Raw genomic sequence first — 13288 nt, forward strand, 5'->3', positions numbered from 1 at the left:
GTGAATTCTGAATCCTTCCTGGTCATTGTGACAAAGCTTTATGAATTTATTTGTAAAAGTATAGACAGTGTAAATTAAAATGTCCTGTGGTGCCTCTCCTGCTCCAAGTCGGTTCGTTTGACATCGTACCCCCCTTAATTGACATATTGTCACAAAACTCAACATGCTTATAGAAAACTCCAAAAATTTAGTACTGTTCAGGCTGCACTTCAGATTTATGCCATGAGAGCACAGCATTGAGCACTTAGTCAAGATGGTGGCAGGCACTGAGAAAGTGTATGTTGTGCTTGAAATACATTCACATCAATCTGTTGTTACAATGTCACTCCAGAACGAAGTTCAGCAAAGATCCACCTACTGTCAACTGTATTTGGCGATTGTATGCAGAGTTTAAAGCTTCAGGATGCCTCTACAATGGGAAATGAATGGCTTGGCCTGCAGTGACTGATGAAACAGATTGACCACATATCGGCAAGTTTCACATGTAGCCCACAGAGATCAATGAACAGAGCAAGCAGCGAGCTGAACATACTACACTTGAGCTTCAGGAAAATCTTAAGGAAACAACTGATCCTGAAATGTTGTTGTTGTTGTTGTTGTTGTTGTTGTCGTCTTCAGTCTGAAGACTGATTTGATGCATCTCTCCATGTTATTCATCTGTGCAAGCCTCCTCATCTCCATATAACTACTGAAACTTATATCCTTCTGAATCTGCTTACTGTATTCATCTCTTGATCTCCCTCTACAATTTTCACCCTCCACACTTCCCTCAACTACTAAATTAGTGAGCCCTTTATGTCTCAGACTGTGTCCTATCAACTGATCCCTTCTTCTAGTCAGGTTGTTCCACAAATTTCATTCCTCCCCATTTCTATTCAGTATCTCATTGTTAGTTATGTGATCTATCTATCATATCTTCAGCATTCTTCGGGTTGCACCACATTTCAAAACCTCTTGTTCTCTTTTTGTCAATTATTCACTTCCATATATGGCTACACTCCATACAAATACTTTCGGAAAAGACTTCATAACATTAAATCTATATTTTATATTAACAAATTTCTCTTCTTCAGAAACACTTTTCTTGCCAGTCTACAATTTATTCTTTCTACTTAGGCCGTCATCAGCTAAGCCCATTTTACATAAGTGACTTTCTGCTTAAAAACAACTACTGCTTATAAATCAGCAACCAACCACGACACAAATACGTCTATGATGTTGGTGATCGATAAATTGTGGTGCGTGTCGAGTTCTAAATTTTTGTGTATGCTGCACACTGCACATTTGCAGAGACAAGGAACTGTGACGGTGTCTGATAACATCAGAAGGGAACTATGGTGGTGTCTGGTAACATCAGAAGTTATAACTTAGTCTCGTTGAGCTCACTTCTATTACAGAAATGAAATTTGTGCCTTTGTATCCTCTTCATCTTTGTTATGTTGTTTGCTTTGTTTTTGTGGCACACTGAAAAGTTACCCAAGGTCGTGGTATTTTTTTGTCATGGCTGGCTATCAGTAGTTTTGATGGAATTTTGTCTACTTCCGGTACTTTGTTTTGACTTAGGTCTTTCAGTGATTCTTCTCAGAATTGTATCTCCTATCTCATCTTCATCTACCTCCACTTCCATTTCTATATTACCATCTTCTAGTTCATCTCCATTGTATAGACCTTCTACATACACCCACCTTTCAGCTTTCCCTTCTTTGCTTAGGACTGGTTTTCCATCTTGTCTTTTCTACTTATTTGATCCTCTGCTGCCTTCACTATTTCATCTCTCAGTGCTACTTATTCATCTTCTACAGTATTCCTTTCCTAAGTTTCAGTTAGTCATTGCCCAATGCTGCCTTTGAAACTGTGAACAACCTCTCATTCTTTCTTCTTAACTAGGTCCCTTCTCCTTAATTTCCTACCTCGTTGTAAGTTCTTCAGTTTTATTCTACAGTTCATAAACAGTAAATTATGTTCGGAGTCTACATCTGCCCCTGGAAATATCGTACAGTATAAAATCTGGTTCCAAAATCTCTGTCTTACTATCATATAATCAGTCTGAAACCTTCTAGGTTCTCCAAGCCTCTTTCACAATTCTTAAACCAAGTGTTAGTGATGATTAAATTGCGCTGTGTTAAAAATCTACCAGGCAGCTTCCTCTTCCATTTCTTTCCTCCAGTCCATATTCACCTACAATTTTTCCTTCTCTTCCTTTTTCTAACTATCAAATTCCAGGCCCCCCATCAGAATTAAAATTTCGTCTCCATTAACTATCTGAATAATTTCTTTTACATCATTGTACATTTCTTCAATCTCTTCATCATCTGCAGATTTTTTGGCATATAAAGTACCACCACTTGCAATTGCTACAAGCCCTGACTCCCGACATCAAAGTGTGACACTTTAAATTTTTGGCACATTCGCAACAGCTTAAGACAAAGGATGGCTTTTGTGAGAAACTCATCCTCAATGTAGAGGCAACATTTTTTTGTGAACAGCACGGTGAAGAGGCACATTGTGCAAATCTGGAGGCAAATCCCCATGCTATCATGCAGAACATTTGAGATTAATCAAAGTTAATGTGTTCCATGCAATCTCATGGCTTAAAGTTTACAGACCCTTTTTCTTGTGCAAAAAGACCATTCTAGAACACATGTATCTGGACATGTTAGAAAATTAGCTCATGCCACAACTGGAGACTGACAATGTGGACTTCATATATCAAAAGTATGGTGCTCCACCTTACTTCCATCACGATATTCGTGAATTCTTAAACAGGAAATTTCCACGTGGGAAAAATATATCTAAAAACAAAGATGAGGTGACTTACCAAATGAAAGCGCTGGCAGGTTGATAGACACACAAACAAACACAAACATACACACAAAATTCAAGCTTTCGCAACCAACGGTTGCTTCGTCAGGAGAGAGGGAAGGAGAGGGAAAGACGAAAGGATGTGGGTTTTAAGGGAGAGGGTAAGGAGTCATTCCAATCCCAGGAGTGGAAAGACTTACCTTAGGGGGATAAAAGGACAGGTATACACTCTCGCGCGCACACACACATATCCATCCACACATATACAGACACAAGCAGACATATTTAAAAGAACATGTCTGCTTGTGCCTGTGTATATACGGATGGATATGTGTGTGTGTGCGAGTGTATACCCGTCCTTTTTTCCCCCTAAGGTAAGTCTTTCCGCTCCCGGGATTGGAATGACTCCTTACCCTCTCCCTTAAAACCCACATCCTTTCGTCTTTCCCTCTCCTTCCCTCTTTCCTGACGAAGCAGCCATTGGTTGCGAAAGCTAGAATTTTGTGTGTTTGTTTGTGTGTCTATCGACCTGCCAGCGCTTTTGTTTGGTAAGTCTCATCATCTTTCTTTTTAGAAGCTCTTGTTAACAGTGCATACCTGCAAAATCAATTGGGAAAGGGCGAAGGGGGGCGGGGGTTGCACATATGGAGCACTTGTAATATGTCAAAAAAAATTCAGTCAGGCTGCACACATGTGGAAGGCACTCAAAATTCAAGCACAAATTGTGTGAGCGAGCCAGTCAGTCAGCACCCTTGTTGTGCAGTGGTTAATGCTAGTTGTATCTGTAAACTGTGTGTGGACAACAAAAGCTCCTACTCTAAGCATAAAGTTACCTGCATGTTTCCAGTCAGCTACAAATCGTACAGGTATATTTGTCATCAGTTTAAGAATTGTAGTTATTTTTTGTTGGTGACTTTATTATTATAAAATGAAAATTTTTGGTCACCCTGTTTAACATGGCTACAAAGAAGCAGAGAAAAATGGAAGATTAATGCCATGAATTTAAAGTTGAATGGACTGAGGGTTTATTCGAAAATTTAGTGGCCTTCTGACCTGTCTTAATTATTGTTAGGAATAAATGGCTCCTAACATGGAAAGTGTATGGAAGGACGCTTTGCAACTAAATGTGTCATTTAGTACAAAATATCCAATTGGTGAAGCAGTGAAGAAAGCAATTGATGAACTTCAGGTGAGACAAGAAAAATAAAGTTCTGTATTTAATTACTGCATGCAATACTTCAACTGTATTCATCTCTTGATCTCCCTCTACAATTTTCACCCTCCACACTTCCCTCAACTACTAAATTAGTGAGCCCTTTATGTCTCAGACTGTGTCCTATCAACTGATCCCTTCTTCTAGTCAGGTTGTTCCACAAATTTCATTCCTCCCCATTTCTATTCAGTATCTCATTGTTAGTTATGTGATCTATCTATCATATCTTCAGCATTCTTCGGGTTGCACCACATTTCAAAACCTCTTGTTCTCTTTTTGTCAATTATTCACTTCCATATATGGCTACACTCCATACAAATACTTTCGGAAAAGACTTCATAACATTAAATCTATATTTTATATTAACAAATTTCTCTTCTTCAGAAACACTTTTCTTGCCAGTCTACAATTTATTCTTTCTACTTAGGCCGTCATCAGCTAAGCCCATTTTACATAAGTGACTTTCTGCTTAAAAACAACTACTGCTTATAAATCAGCAACCAACCACGACACAAATACGTCTATGATGTTGGTGATCGATAAATTGTGGTGCGTGTCGAGTTCTAAATTTTTGTGTATGCTGCACACTGCACATTTGCAGAGACAAGGAACTGTGACGGTGTCTGATAACATCAGAAGGGAACTATGGTGGTGTCTGGTAACATCAGAAGTTATAACTTAGTCTCGTTGAGCTCACTTCTATTACAGAAATGAAATTTGTGCCTTTGTATCCTCTTCATCTTTGTTATGTTGTTTGCTTTGTTTTTGTGGCACACTGAAAAGTTACCCAAGGTCGTGGTATTTTTTTGTCATGGCTGGCTATCAGTAGTTTTGATGGAATTTTGTCTACTTCCGGTACTTTGTTTTGACTTAGGTCTTTCAGTGATTCTTCTCAGAATTGTATCTCCTATCTCATCTTCATCTACCTCCACTTCCATTTCTATATTACCATCTTCTAGTTCATCTCCATTGTATAGACCTTCTACATACACCCACCTTTCAGCTTTCCCTTCTTTGCTTAGGACTGGTTTTCCATCTTGTCTTTTCTACTTATTTGATCCTCTGCTGCCTTCACTATTTCATCTCTCAGTGCTACTTATTCATCTTCTACAGTATTCCTTTCCTAAGTTTCAGTTAGTCATTGCCCAATGCTGCCTTTGAAACTGTGAACAACCTCTCATTCTTTCTTCTTAACTAGGTCCCTTCTCCTTAATTTCCTACCTCGTTGTAAGTTCTTCAGTTTTATTCTACAGTTCATAAACAGTAAATTATGTTCGGAGTCTACATCTGCCCCTGGAAATATCGTACAGTATAAAATCTGGTTCCAAAATCTCTGTCTTACTATCATATAATCAGTCTGAAACCTTCTAGGTTCTCCAAGCCTCTTTCACAATTCTTAAACCAAGTGTTAGTGATGATTAAATTGCGCTGTGTTAAAAATCTACCAGGCAGCTTCCTCTTCCATTTCTTTCCTCCAGTCCATATTCACCTACAATTTTTCCTTCTCTTCCTTTTTCTAACTATCAAATTCCAGGCCCCCCATCAGAATTAAAATTTCGTCTCCATTAACTATCTGAATAATTTCTTTTACATCATTGTACATTTCTTCAATCTCTTCATCATCTGCAGATTTTTTGGCATATAAAGTACCACCACTTGCAATTGCTACAAGCCCTGACTCCCGACATCAAAGTGTGACACTTTAAATTTTTGGCACATTCGCAACAGCTTAAGACAAAGGATGGCTTTTGTGAGAAACTCATCCTCAATGTAGAGGCAACATTTTTTTGTGAACAGCACGGTGAAGAGGCACATTGTGCAAATCTGGAGGCAAATCCCCATGCTATCATGCAGAACATTTGAGATTAATCAAAGTTAATGTGTTCCATGCAATCTCATGGCTTAAAGTTTACAGACCCTTTTTCTTGTGCAAAAAGACCATTCTAGAACACATGTATCTGGACATGTTAGAAAATTAGCTCATGCCACAACTGGAGACTGACAATGTGGACTTCATATATCAAAAGTATGGTGCTCCACCTTACTTCCATCACGATATTCGTGAATTCTTAAACAGGAAATTTCCACGTGGGAAAAATATATCTAAAAACAAAGATGAGGTGACTTACCAAATGAAAGCGCTGGCAGGTTGATAGACACACAAACAAACACAAACATACACACAAAATTCAAGCTTTCGCAACCAACGGTTGCTTCGTCAGGAGAGAGGGAAGGAGAGGGAAAGACGAAAGGATGTGGGTTTTAAGGGAGAGGGTAAGGAGTCATTCCAATCCCAGGAGTGGAAAGACTTACCTTAGGGGGATAAAAGGACAGGTATACACTCTCGCGCGCACACACACATATCCATCCACACATATACAGACACAAGCAGACATATTTAAAAGAACATGTCTGCTTGTGCCTGTGTATATACGGATGGATATGTGTGTGTGTGCGAGTGTATACCCGTCCTTTTTTCCCCCTAAGGTAAGTCTTTCCGCTCCCGGGATTGGAATGACTCCTTACCCTCTCCCTTAAAACCCACATCCTTTCGTCTTTCCCTCTCCTTCCCTCTTTCCTGACGAAGCAGCCATTGGTTGCGAAAGCTAGAATTTTGTGTGTTTGTTTGTGTGTCTATCGACCTGCCAGCGCTTTTGTTTGGTAAGTCTCATCATCTTTCTTTTTAGAAGCTCTTGTTAACAGTGCATACCTGCAAAATCAATTGGGAAAGGGCGAAGGGGGGCGGGGGTTGCACATATGGAGCACTTGTAATATGTCAAAAAAAATTCAGTCAGGCTGCACACATGTGGAAGGCACTCAAAATTCAAGCACAAATTGTGTGAGCGAGCCAGTCAGTCAGCACCCTTGTTGTGCAGTGGTTAATGCTAGTTGTATCTGTAAACTGTGTGTGGACAACAAAAGCTCCTACTCTAAGCATAAAGTTACCTGCATGTTTCCAGTCAGCTACAAATCGTACAGGTATATTTGTCATCAGTTTAAGAATTGTAGTTATTTTTTGTTGGTGACTTTATTATTATAAAATGAAAATTTTTGGTCACCCTGTTTAACATGGCTACAAAGAAGCAGAGAAAAATGGAAGATTAATGCCATGAATTTAAAGTTGAATGGACTGAGGGTTTATTCGAAAATTTAGTGGCCTTCTGACCTGTCTTAATTATTGTTAGGAATAAATGGCTCCTAACATGGAAAGTGTATGGAAGGACGCTTTGCAACTAAATGTGTCATTTAGTACAAAATATCCAATTGGTGAAGCAGTGAAGAAAGCAATTGATGAACTTCAGGTGAGACAAGAAAAATAAAGTTCTGTATTTAATTACTGCATGCAATACTTCAACAGTGTTTTAGTTAGTCAAGAGACTGCTAAGAGAGGGAAACCACATATAGACGGTGAATATATAAAAAGTTGTTTTACAAGGTTATCTGAAAAGTAATGACTGCAAATTTTTTACATGAAAACTCTTTAAGCTATTTAAATAAAACAAATGTTATTAATATTCTAAATATTTATTCTTCATGTTTACATATTTTCAGCCCTCTGCCAATAGAGGGCATCCTCCATATAGTCCTGACTTGGCTTGTCCAAGATTAATCTGTTTCCAGAACTTAGAGAACATGTTCGAGGACTTTACTACAAAAGTGATGAAGCAGTGCAAGCAGAAGTGAGGTTGTGGCTCTAACAACAAAGTCAAACACTCTACAGTGATAGTATCAACAAACTTGTCTGTTGTTGGGAGAAATGTATCTATAGCCAGGGTGATAATGTTGAGAAATTAATGTGTGGACATGAAGGATAAAGATGTAGAATGTTAAAAAAAGTTTGTTACATTTAAAGAGCTTTAACATAAAAAATTCAGAGGCATTACTGTTCAGTGCACCCTCTAAATGCATCTGAGTAGCTGTTTCGAGAATTTAATAACAAAGCAGATATTCAAAAAAATGAAAGATTTACCAGTTCCTGCTACAACAGTGAAAGATAAAACAGTCAAAATGTCTTCCATTGTAACCAACCAGTAAATGGAAGATCTTAAATGGGTTTCAGCTTCATCACTAGCAGTTGAAGCATCTTGTGACAAAATTATACAGTGCAAAGGTTTACCTTTTTATATGATTCATTTCATCTACAAGTCACAAAGAAGAACTTTTAGGATTATTGGCACTCAACGGACAAAGAGCACTACGTAATGGCGTACATTGGTTATCAAGAGTAAATGCTTTGGAACGTTTTATATTCTTATTAATAGAAATTAAAGCATTTCTCCTTGAGAGGGTGTTCACTGTCCAGAACTAACAGACAGTCAGTGGATCCAAAAATTTTATTCGTGGTGAGTGTTACATAAGTCCAAAGCCACCTTAAATGTAAGCTTCAGAGGAAAGTAAACAGTTTTTTCAAAGTTACAAGAGGGAAACAAATTCTCTCTTTTCTCTCAAGCTCTTGAAAGAGAAAATTTGATTCACTTTGCAAGCTTACTGAAACATCAGCAAGAAAATAATTCTGATATTGACATTTGCTATTTCAAAACTCCACTTTTAAATATAAGGATAGTTTTCTTAACAGGTTTCAGGAATTCAGAAACAGCAAAATGTTGTTAGTGTTTGTTAAAAAAAAAAAAACTTCTTAATGCTTCTGTAATGGAATTAAATTTTTCTTCCTTTAATACAGACGCTGATACTTCAAATGCAATTGCTGAATTTGGGGGGAAAAAAGAACAAGGAATTGTGGAGCTCAACAGTTCAATGTCTTTGTGCTAATATAGAAATATTGGAGAAAAACAAAAGTGAGCTTAGTTCACAGAATAAGTTGTCAGCTTTGAAAGACCTGGAGAAGAAAGATGCTTTGGTTTTTGACATCTGAAATAATATTCCTGAGTCACATAATCAGCAGAAAAAACTAATGTTTGCTATGCTACATATTCATGTGAACAGTCATTTACAACCATAAATCTTTTCCTGGGAATACTGAGAATTTGTCATGCTGATGAGAAACTGGAAATGTGCTTGATATTAAAAACAACATACAGACTTGACTTACCCAAGCCTCCCAGGGCTTGGCAGACCATTGTTCACATTAGTGTTTGTCAGTAATTTTCATGAACTAATTTTATGAATACTATATTTATTGAGTATGGTATCAAGTTTTATTCAACAGTCCTATAGTATAGCCAAGGCTTAAAAGTTTACTTGAAGTTTATTAAGTTAATTTTAGGGAGCTTTGAGGAGTGAGATGATGTAGTCTTGAGATGGTTTGGACATGCAGAGAGGATGAACGACCATTAATAGATGAAACAAGTAAACAAGACCAGTTTGGGTAGGGGAGTTAGTAGGTGTTGACCTCTTTGAAGTATCTCAATCAAATTGAAGACATTTCTACCAAAGGCCAGCTTAGAAGTTTCCTAATTAAGTTAATAACAGTGTACCTGTGTATATAGTGTAAGTTTAGAAAATGTGGCTCTCAAAATAAAGTTTAGTCATTGTACTGCTGATATTTGACTCTCTTGACTAATGAGTTTGCTGACCACTGTACTAGGCCACATGATTAGTGTTGCTCAGACAACTGTTTATTTTGATACGCCTTCAAGTGATACTGTCAACATGGAAGGGCAATGATGTGAATAGTGACGAGAAGGCCCGCTAGACAGTAATCCTGGGAATGATAGTAGATGGAATGAGACTGAGGAAGCTGCCCCCCTATGTGATTCTTACTAGGAAAATAATACAAAAGGGGAAAGTGCCTGCAGGTTTACCTCCAGATGTCAAGAAAAGTGTGGATTACAAATGCCGTAGTGGTAAATTAGTGCAAGGTTGTTTGGAACAGAGTACCAGGCTCTTGTCTTAACAAAAGACAAATCTTGGCACTGGATACTTTCAGGGGACACCTACCCAGGAAGATAAGGGTCTGCTATTGAAAAGCAACACAGAAGTGTATGTGGTAGACCTTTTAAGTCTCACCTCTGACAACTTTATAATGAGTTGTTTCTTCATGGGGATTGTGCGTCACTCCGGCGGTCAATTTATGGAAACCCTCAATATCTGTGCTGTACCAGTGGCTCCTTAATTTATGGAACAGAATCACAAGTGAATCTATAATGAAAGGATTCAAGAAGTGTGCTGCATATCCATTGTATTGAATGACACAGATGACTTTTATTTGATCATTTCATTCTAAATTTGCTTTGGGTGCGTTTCTTGAGGTATTTCATAATTTTGGCTGTTACCAGTAATTTATCAACAATAGGGAAAATAATATGTGAGCATAAAATGTGTTCCGTAATTTTACAACAGAGCACCATCAGGTATATAGGTCCATTGTTATGCACATCTGTTTGATGACCCTTCTCAAAAACAGAAATTATCTCTGTCTTTTTGCAATCTCTTGGAATGCTTTGTTGCTCCAGTGACATTAAGTAAACTTTTCAAGACAGGGAGCAAGTTCATTCGTATTTTCATCTAAAATTGTACAGGAGTCAGATCCTACCACCTTTCCTTGGTTGAGTGATATTAAGTGATTTTCTGTTACACTCTCGTACGTGACAATATATGTTGATTTCAATTAAACAGAAGCACACAATGTATTTGAAATATACTCTTTTGTTTGCAAATGTCTTGATCACATTTGGCAGATATATCACAGTTAACAGATATTGACTCTGATGAATTATCATCATAACTAAACATCCAAATACAAAGGCATCATGATGCCCTTATCCTGGTTGCCTCAAATTTTAAATTGCCTGAATGATTGCTTGATGATACCTAGATATGTCATTTATGTTACAAAATGCTGGAGTTTTAATTATAATGATGACTTATTACAGTCAATACCAGTTAACAAATTTATCCACCAAATACGACCAAGACATTTGCGAGTAAAAGATATGTCAATTTGGTGTTTGAGCAGTAATCAAAGAACAACTTGTGATAAGATCTTCCTCAGTGTATAATTTTGGAAGACCAAAATCAGCACTGTCATCATGATGACTGATTAACTATGTCAACGAATTTTATCTATTTACTGACTGTACAGAAGACCAGATAATCTAATGTTTTTTGTCAGATAGTTCATAAAATTTACTTTAAGCTGAGAGGATGAACTGGTCAGATCATTCACTTTGGCAGAATTTATGACATCGTGGAGCCCAGTTGGTGTGATGTCCGAATACTGCTACAGTTGAGGGCAGCAGCCCGAAACCTGTTGTTCTCCACAAGGTTGTTTCTAGTTGCTGATGGGCAGTGGCCAATTCTCCCCTGCATAAATGTCATTTCCATGTCTTCTGTTACTGACAACTATACAATAACACAGGGAACAAACTGTAGTTGAGTTGGTGTTAAGTTGATCCTCATCAGTTGCGCGGCTGCTTCATGGGCCAACCTCAACCAGTAATGTAACACAATTTTATAAATATCTCTATGGTGTTGCTTCAGTGTTGTCACGTCTCTGCAGATGCCTACTGTTTTCACTTTCAGCCATTAGTGCTTCACAGTTGAAAGTGGGCAATGGTTCTGCAAGTTGTCAGGGACCTTCTTGTGCTGCCTCTACTGTACACAACTGTGACACTATAAACATTGTAAAATTTCACTATTAAAAGTATGAACTACAAAGAACAAGAATAAAAATTAGTCCTGGTGCCTTTTGGTCAGTGCTAACACTCTTTTACAAAAGCAAAAACCCAAGCTACAACACAAACTGCATACAGGAAAACAAGCGACCACTTTGTTGTTTATTACCATTACCAGCTTTGAACAGCCAGTTCACCATCAGATGGTTGCATTATGTTTATTAACGGTATCACTTAGCATCTGTTGCTTTTTTTGAGAGTTGATACTCTACAGCATTAATTTAGTGAATGATAGCTTTTATTACCGTTCAGCAGTTGCTACCCTCTACATAGTAGCCATTAACAGAAAAGCTTTAGAATATGTTTTGTCATGTATTTTGGTTTCTGGGAAGTGATGAGGTCATTGACTAAAAGTTTGTTTTAGGAGAGCATAAACCTACTCAGATCCTTTATGGTAGAGTTTAAAAAGAGAGGGTGGATCCATAAGGCTGACACTTTAAGTGAGCCAAGTTAAGACAGTGAATTTTCTACAGAGTATGCATTGTGACATTTAATGAGGAATTAAACTCTTTAAATCTGAAAATAACAAGCCCTGCCTGATTGAAACAATTTTTTTTCTCATTTTCTTTGGGGAGGGGGAGGGATAAAAAATCTGTCCTGCAGGCAACATAAATAATGTGGAAATAATTCCAATACATATATTGTGAAGTTGTGTGCTTGTAATTGTAAGTAATTTTATAACTGCTGTGCATGGTTGCAGGGATATGTTGATGAAGATGTTAGTGAGAGTAGCGTCCATCTTTTCAGAGATGGTTCGGGATCTCGGATGTTCAGTACAGAGTGTCAAACCAACAACTTTCAGTCATCTAAATATACAGATTGTTATTTTATTGGGCACCAGTTTCGATGATATACTTCAGGCCCCCTGACCGACGTGTAGGAAGATTCCCACCTTGCTTCCTGTCAAAATAGGGGCCAGCATTCAAAGATTGGTATCTGTAGATTTTTGAGAAAGCGATCACTTCAGCAGGTGATGTCTGAAGTGATCACTGTCTCAAAAATGTACAGATACCAGTCTTGCTGTCCCCTATTTTGACTGGAACCGAGGTTGAAATCTTCCTAGACGTCGGTCAGGGGCCCTGAAGTAGAGCGGGGCCTGGTATCCCATGAGGATGCTGGAAAGTATTGCTACAGTCAACAGGGAGACAAACCTTAAGGTGTTAAAATATAGGTCAGCTGATGGAACAAAAACATACGTAATTGATTGTCTGAATGAAGAAAGCCTTTCCCGCCAACAGTTGACCCATGAAAGGGGGGGGGGGGGGGAGATTGCAACAGAGATATCATAATAGAGGTTTGTAGTGGAAATAAAACTTGCAGAATTATTCAGAGACTGTTTGCACAAGAAGACAAAAAATAATATTTCAAACAACAATGTTGCTAAACAAATTGACAAGAATGGGAACAGTAGATGTGAAGACATGTAGGTCCTGGACCTCTTTAAATTGTTGGCAGTACTATACAAGTGTGTTACTAAAATCTGTAATAACTACATTGGGGCGGGGGGTGGCTGTGGAGATTATACTTTATTTGTGCAAATTATTTCAGAATTACTGAAGTGAGATGAAGAAACATTTCGTGTAAGTGACTCTTATTATCTGAGGTGTACCATAGTGGTAATGCACTGGACTCATATTCA

The 13288-nt window shown here is 37.9% G+C and overlaps 1 protein-coding gene across 8 annotated transcripts in view; it reads left to right on the forward strand.

The window, feature by feature from the left end:
• LOC126175541 (D-aspartate oxidase) overlaps positions 1–13288 on the forward strand; it is a 257569-nt gene that overhangs the window by 187087 nt on the left and 57194 nt on the right. The window lies entirely within an intron of this gene.

The sequence above is a fragment of the Schistocerca cancellata genome, chromosome 3, assembly GCF_023864275.1.
Source record: "Schistocerca cancellata isolate TAMUIC-IGC-003103 chromosome 3, iqSchCanc2.1, whole genome shotgun sequence".
In the NCBI taxonomy this organism is placed as follows: domain Eukaryota; kingdom Metazoa; phylum Arthropoda; class Insecta; order Orthoptera; family Acrididae; genus Schistocerca; species Schistocerca cancellata.